Source organism: Procambarus clarkii, chromosome 35 (genome assembly GCF_040958095.1).
Source record: "Procambarus clarkii isolate CNS0578487 chromosome 35, FALCON_Pclarkii_2.0, whole genome shotgun sequence".
Taxonomy (NCBI): domain Eukaryota; kingdom Metazoa; phylum Arthropoda; class Malacostraca; order Decapoda; family Cambaridae; genus Procambarus; species Procambarus clarkii.
The window spans coordinates 33,926,563-33,934,641 of NC_091184.1; the positions used below are offsets into that span (position 1 = coordinate 33,926,563).

The window sequence follows — 8,079 nt, forward strand, 5'->3', positions numbered from 1 at the left end:
ATAAAATAAACATACTGAAGAATGTTTATTTTGCTGGCGAGACGTTAAACTACCCGAACTGCCTTGTTAGCCAGTGTTCTCTCTCTCTCTCTCTCTCTCTCTCTCTCTCTCTCTCTCTCTCTCTCTCTCTCTCTCTCTCTCTTGTTGTTCTTAAAGATTCGCTACTTGGAACAAAAAGTTCCAAGTAGCACGGGCTACGGTGAGCCCGCAGTGGACTTGGTTGATGCTCCTTATTCTCTCTCCCTCCCTCCCTCTCTCCCTCTCTCTCTCTCCCAGTCACCCTGAGATGCTCAACGGTGAGAGGTAACGAGGTACACATCCCATTAACAAGACGACTCGACATCAGCGACCACTCTTCCTCCAGCCCTACACGACTCTGCCTGTCCATGGCACGCCTCCAAGACCACGACGACACGGAGACCCCAGACAGCACGAGGGACGGGTTGGATGTGACGGAAGGCGAGGGGACGGGTGAGGCGTGACAGGTACGGAAGACTTAAGACCCCCGTCGCATCACAAAGTCGAGGGTCCCACAGGAAACTAAATATGTCATCCTACCTGTCTGTGACCCACAAAATGGCCGCCATGCGACACCACCCTCAGGGTGGGGCAGCTGGGTGGATAGGTGATCAGGTGGATGGATGAGACAACCAACCTCCGTGCACAGGGAGCCACATCTTTCTTACATCTCTTCCACTCCCTTACCTGGAACATACCTGAAGAGGGTTTCGAGAGGTTTTCAGACCAGTGATGTCCAGCTTCCACTATGTCCTCTTGTCTTACCTCTTTTTAATATAAATAGGCTTATTTTGTTCCCTGCTTTACGGGCTCGCCATAGCCCGTGCTACATGGACATTTCGTGCTGAGAGCTAAATCTGAAAACAACAACATGTCCCCATTTGGGTAGTTGGGTAATTAGGTTGGTTATGGGGTAGGTAAGTTGGTAGTTAATAGGTAAATAGGTTAGTTATGGGGGGGGGGAGGTAGGTTGGTGGGAAACGAGCTTCAAGCACTATAATTGGCCCAAGCAATCGAAGGGAAAAAAAGTCATTTACTGTGATTAGTCAAAGCAAAACTACTGCCCTCTGTCGGCATGCAGTGGAATTAAGACTCGAGGCTTGTGAAAATCTTACGGTCTGTTTGTGAATACAATTATGAGGACGTCGTAAGGGTATCCCAACTTGCCACCGTGTCAACTCGACTTAAGAAATAGTCTAGTGGAAGCGTGTCAAATGTCTTCTTCAAGGTCTTAACTTTCTTTTAGCGACACTACAAGTACTTTTGTAAGTGTTTTGTAAGTACAAGTACTTACAAGTACTATTATTACCCAGCGTGTACCTGGTTGATACCTGGTTGATGGGGTTCTGGGAGTTCTTCTACTCCCCAAGCCCGGCCCGAGGCCAGGCTCGACTTGTGAGAGTTAAAGTCACACGTTCAAGCCTGCCGTGACCAGGATTCGAACCTGGGTTATTGCGGCCACAACGCAATGTACTAACCACTATACGATCACGGCCACTGACTCAAGTGTCGTTCAGTGTTCTCCAAGTCTGTCTATGGCGGCCACAACAAGCAATCTCTTCACTGCACTGTCTATGGCGGCCACAACAAGCAATCTCTTCACTGCACTGTCTATGGCGGCCACAACAAGCAATCTCTTCACTGCACTGTCTATGGCGGCCACAACAAGCAATCTCTTCACTGCACTGTCTATGGCGGCCACAAGAAGCAATCTCTTCACTGCACTGTCTATGGCGGCCACAACAAGCAATCTCTTCACTGCACTGTCTATGGCGGCCACAACAAGCAATCTCTTCACTGCACTGTCTATGGCGGCCACAACAAGCAATCTCTTCACTGCACTGTCTATGGCGGCCACAACAAGCAATCTCTTCACTGCACTGTCTATGGCGGCCACAACAAGCAATCTCTTCACTGCATTGATTTACTTTCCTGCAATATATCTCTCACTTTAACATGTTGCAATTTTACAGTGCAGAGGCTTTCCGGGGCTTAGCGTCCCCGCGGTCCGGTCGTCGACCAGGCCTCCTCGTTGATAATAGATAGATAACCTATCTATAATCTAAATAATCTAGATAATCTAAATAGATAATTTAAAGATAGATAATCCAGACCTAAATAATATATTGCTCACAATCCTGACTAAAAATGTTCGTTCAACGTCCTGGATAAAAGTGACGAATAAAATGGACGAAACGTCGTCGTCTCCTCAGCTTCTGATGTGTGATCTGGTCAACTTAGGAATAAATTGATTCTAAGAGAAAGGTAAGAAAGAAACCAGGCGCCAGATTCACGAAAGCACTTACGCAAACACTTACGAACCTGTCCATCTTTTCTCAATCTTTGGCGGCTTTGTTTACAATTATTAAACAGTTAATGAGCTCCGAAGCACCAGGAGGCTGTTTATAACAATAACAACAGTTGAATGGGAAATTTTCATGCTTGTAAACTGTTTAATAAATGTAACCAAAACCGTCAAAGATTGAGGAAAGATGTACACGTTCGTAAGTGCTTGCGTAAGTGCTTTCGTGAATCAGGCCTCAGAAGTATTAGTACGTCACATGTGTGGCCTCTCCCCCTCTCCCACACACACCTGACATCAAGTAAACAAAGCCATCAACATGTTCCATGTGGCTCTAAGAACTATTATTTAGTGCAAGACTGTCTCAAGAACGCCAAAGTCGACCCCCAGGAAGGACATGCCCAGTCTTGGCTAAGTAAGTCTTCTTGCAGCAAGATCTTGTACTCTCCCCAACCATCCAACTCTCACAGCCACAATAAATAAAAAAACCGTTAGGACCCGACACCGCAGGTTATTCTATACGTGTGGTGGAGGAGCCCCTAGGAGTGTGTGTCTGTGTGGCCGGTGGGGGACGTGATTAGCAAGGGTGGGGCGTCTCTCTCTCTCTCTCTCTCTCTCTCTCTCTCTCTCTCTCTCTCTCTCTCCTACGTTGAGGTGGTTACGGGGATCATCGCCCCCTTGACCCGGTCTCAGACCTGCAAGAGGTATAATTAGACGGATTTTAGGGATTATCAGATGTATGGGATTTTCCCCTCAATCCACCGACGCTAACACTGCGTCAATACTGGATCAGAATGATTTAAGTGTGTATACATTTGAGTGAGGACCTCTGTCTACACAAGGAACCCGTCATCATACACTATACACTATACATACCTCACAATACACTATACATACAGACCCTGAACAGGGTGATAATGCCACCCCTTATTAGACCAATTCTGGGGGTGTGCGGCACCTGCCTGGAGCCCCTTGCCTCTATAACACGAAGTTAGAGACAAATTCAAAGGTATCCCACTAGACTACTCTCACAGCTGAGGAAATTAAGTTAACAATGAAAACTAAAGGGGTTAACGCTAACTTGAGTGGAGGAGACATGATCCCCACATACAAATTATTTTCACGGCGTACTAGACAAGGCAGACACACTACGGAGAAGAGGACACAGGTGGAAACTAAGTACACAAATTAGACGTCAAGGAAAACCATTGTCACACACAATTACGTGATGCATCAATGAACAAATCCACAAGGGTCGTGACGAGGATTCGAACCTGCGTCCGAGAGCATCCCAGATTAAGGCAGCGTCTGCGATGCTCACCGACGTAGGTTCGAATCCTCGTCACGGCCCTTGTGGATTTGTTAAAACCATCGTCATATTGAACAAATGTATTGAACAAATGAACTCCAGTGGCGGAGGGAAACTCTATACTCGGCTCCGAATGTAAATATGATAAACTCAAATAGGTTCTGAAACCTTATACATCCTTGGGTTCAGGGGGTAAGGAGGCGGGGGGGGGGGGGGGGGGGGGGGGAGGGGGAGGGTTCGGAGACCATCTCCAGCAAGCACAACTAGGTGAGTACACACCCCCACACACACCCACACACACACCCACACACACACACACACACACACACACACACACACACACACACACACACACACCCACACACACACACCCACACACACACACACACACACACACACACACACACACACACACACACACACACACACACACACCCACACACACACACCCACACACACACACACACACACACACACACACACACACACACACACACTCCCCGCTAACACTTGAATAAGCCGCCCTAAACGACTTAATATCTTAGCCCAACCACTTGAGGCTCTCAAGGAACTACTCGACTCTTTTTGTCTAACCACTCATATCTCTCATCCGTCTCCCCCCTCCCCCCCCCTCCTCTTGAGTAACTCTTCACCACCTTCTCATTCCCCCTTGTACCGTTTGCCTGCACATTTATCACTTAATATCTCATTCAATGTCTTCCCCTAGTACTTAACACCTTTGGGATTCGTCCCTTTGTTCCTTTGTCCCTGGCCACCCCCCCCCCTAGTCCCTGGCCACCCCCCTAGTCCCTGACCGCCCCCCCTTGTCCCTAGCCACCCCTGAGAGGAGGTTCCAGGGGAGCCAAGCCTCAGGAGTCTGACTGGGGATCGAACAAGAGGAAGAGAGTGAGTTAATAAATACCTTGGTCAATGTGAGCGGCTACACTTCAAGAGTGTGTCGGGTTACCTACTGCTTCCTCTTGGCTTTCTCCTCCCCCTTACCTACCTACCTACCTACCTGCCCCTTCCCTCTCCCTCCCTCCCTCCCTCCCTCCCTCCCTTCCGTTGCTGTTGTCCACAATGTCTTGCCCATTACCTCGCCGTTACTCCGTGCTTCTCGTTCGCCTCTCAGCCTTGATTTCCAGCACTATTTGGCTGTCGTTATTCCTTCACTTGTCTGAGGTTGTTCTGTAAATTCTGTCTGTCTCTCTCTCTCTCTCTCTCTCTCTCTCTCTCTCTCTCTCTCTCTCTCTCTCTCTCTCTCTCTCTCTCTCTCTCTCTCTCTCTCTGCCCCACTCTTGCATTGTTTTGTTTAACTACGACTGGGGGTTCATTACGAACCGTCGCAGGCTGTAGTTTGCTTGTCAGTGGGAAGAGATAGAGTATCTTTATCTATCTGTATTGTTACATAGTCTTTTTGGCTTGGTGTCTGTTGATAATGACTTGCTTATATATTTATGCTTTTCATTCAATATCTTGATATTGCTTCATCGCATTGGCTTAATGCTAGAGGAACTCCAGACGAGTTAAAAAGTCAAGTTATTTATACCACTGTTTGGACTTTGCGATCTGCCTGGGTCAGCAAGGTACCATAAGGACTCTTGAAAACATTGCGTCGCCTGTGAGTCTCTGGGGGCTGGCGTCTGCCGGGGGGGCTACACCTGTGAGTCTCTGGGGGCTGGCGTCTGCCGGGGGGGCTACACCTGTGAGTCTCTGGGGGCTGGCGTCTGCCGGGGGGCTACACCTGTGAGTCTCTGGGGGCTGGCGTCTGCCGGGGGGGCTACACCTGTGAGTCTCTGGGGGCTGGCGTCTGCCGGGGCCTATACCTGTGAGTCTCTGGGAGTCTCGCTTTCCCCCCTGATAACTCCCCTCCCTCTCCCATAAGCTACCCACTGGGTACAGCAATCATAAATCAATCATAACATACACTTTACCTATTTTTATATATAATGTCAGAGATTATAGGATTTAATTACTAAAAAAAGATTACGAAAATGATTATCTGAGAGAGAGAGAGAGAGAGAGAGAGAGAGAGAAAGAGAGAGACAAAGAGAATATGGGCGTGTGGGTGGGTGGGGGCGGGGGAGGGTAGTGGATGCGGAAATAGGGAAATTATAAAAGGTGCAACCTCCCTATTATCTCCTCATGGCCATATGTAGTAAGGGGGAAATGTGGTTGATCAGGAATAGGTCCCTGTGAATAGGGACACGCATCGCGGATTAAGTACAGGGAAGGCGTATAATTGAAGATAGGGAGGAGGGGATTAGGTATGGGCGATCGAGGATTAGATTAGGGGTGGGGGTAGAAGGATAGGTATGAAATAGACGAAGGATAGGGTGTAGACGGGGGGGGGGGTTCCGTCCATTTCCTTCATCACAGTTGAGGGAGGGTGGGGGGGGGGGGGGTGCCAAGTCTTTACTAATTAGGCCTAATTTCCAATCCATTAGTGGGAAATCTCTCTCTCTCTCTCTCTCTCTCTCTCTCTCTCTCTCTCTCTCTCTCTCTCTCTCTCTCTCTCTCTCTCTCTCTCTCTCAATTTCAGCGGTGGATTCTTTTAGATTCTAGACAGCGGGGGACGTTGTTTTTCTGTTGCTTCTGTTGCAAGGTTGCCGTTATTAGCGTAGTGTTGGTGAAGAGGAAGGCATTGCACCGTTGCTAAGGTCTCTGTTGCCGGGAGTGCAGACGGGATGGTGAGGGAGTGAGGGATGGTGAGGGAGTGAGGGATGGTGAGGGAGTGAGGGATGGTGAGGGAGTGAGGGATGGTGAGGGAGTGAGGGATGGTGAGGGAGTGAGGGATGGTGAGGGAGTGAGGGGCGTGGTAGAGATAGCAGTGTTGTGGCTGCTGCTCTGACAGAGAAGAATGATCCCAGTGAGAGATTATTGCACACTTAATGTTGACCCTGATAGACAGAGGAGGAGGAGGAGGAGGAGGAGGAAGAGGGGGAGGAGGAGGAGGCAGAAAGAGGAAGAGAGAAGGAGGAGGCAGAAAGAGGAAGAGAGAAGGAGGAGGCAGAAAGAGGAAGAGAGAAGGAGGAGGCAGAAAGAGGAAGAGAGAAGGAGGAGGCAGAAAGAAGAAGAGAGAAGGAGGAGGCAGAAAGAGGACGAGAGAAGGAGGAGGCAGAAAGAGGAAGAGAGAAGAAGGAGGAGGCAGAAAGAGGAAGAGAGAAGAAAGAGGAGGCAGAAAGAGGAAGAGAGGAGGAGGAGGCAGAAAGAGGAAGAGAGAAGGAGGAGGCAGAAAGAGGAAGAGAGAAGGAGGAGGCAGAAAGAGGAAGAGAGGAGGAGGAGGCAGAAAGAGGAAGAGAGAAGGAGGCAGAAAGAGGAAGAGAGGAGGAGGAGGCAGAAAGAGGAAGAGAGAAGAAAGAGGAGGCAGAAAGAGGAAGAGAGAAGAAAGAGGAGGCAGAAAGAGGAGGAGGCGAAGGAGGAGGCAGAAAGAGGAAGAGAGAAGGAGAAGGCAGCAAGGTAGAGCTATGGATAACAGTCAACACCCAAGGTGGAGACACTAAGACGCCATATTTGAATACCCTGTGATGGTTCCGGGGATCAATATTTCCACGGCCCGGTCGGACGGCAGTTTACCTGGAGATAACTTGGAGTGATTTAAACCAATTTGCAATTCAGGCATTGCACCCGGGTTTTCATTGAACTATTTCAGGGTGAAGATTTAGAACCAGTCCCCTAGTACATATTTTCCTGGTGTTAATTACGATGTGGATCTAAGAAGATCAGTTTGAGGGATTTTAAGAGGTCTTAAAAATTAAGATGTCTTAAGATTCACATCAATTCCAATTAAGAAAGTAAGATTCTGATGCCACATTTTCCTCTATATCCTCTATGGAATCACCAAGATCTTGGGCCCTAAATGGGGTAGTTAGTGTGAAATTCCTCCCTGGAGTGCCTAGTACTCACCTAATTGTACTCACCTAATTGTGCTTGCGGGGGTTGAGCTCTGGCTCTTTGGTCCCGCCTCTCAACTATCAATCAACAGGTGTACAGGTTCCTGAGCCTACTGGGCTCTATCATATCTACACTTGAAACTGTGTATGGAGGCAGCCTCCATCACATCACTAGTGCCTTAACTCAAATTATAATTTTCTTGGCGTTTCTTGTTTTAAATGTTTTTTTTCAGTATACCTGGAACATACCTGGAAAGGGTTTCGGGAGTTTTTCTACTTTATTTAATTCTACTTAATTCGGCCAATTAGCCTAATATCTATTTGTGGGAAAGTTACTTGAATCGATAATTGCAAATACCATTCGTCTTCATCTTGAAAAACGTAAATTAATAAACGAGTCGCTATATGGTTTTACAAATGGCCGTTTATGTTTAACAAATCTGCTATCATTTTATTCATTTATATCATTTAAATTCAGGTTTGAGTAGCAACATTTGCAAATTTGCCGATGATACAAAAATAGGGAGGGAAATTAACACGGAAAAAGACTCACTATC

The 8,079-nt window shown here is 47.8% G+C and overlaps 1 non-coding gene across 1 annotated transcript; it reads right to left on the bottom strand.

Annotated features, from left to right (window-relative positions):
• Positions 1-1,441: 1,441 nt before the first annotated feature.
• Positions 1,442-1,513, bottom strand: TRNAH-GUG (transfer RNA histidin (anticodon GUG)). The gene has a single exon. It is a non-coding gene; the product is annotated as a tRNA-His (tRNA).
• Between the last annotated feature and the right edge of the window lie 6,566 nt (positions 1,514-8,079).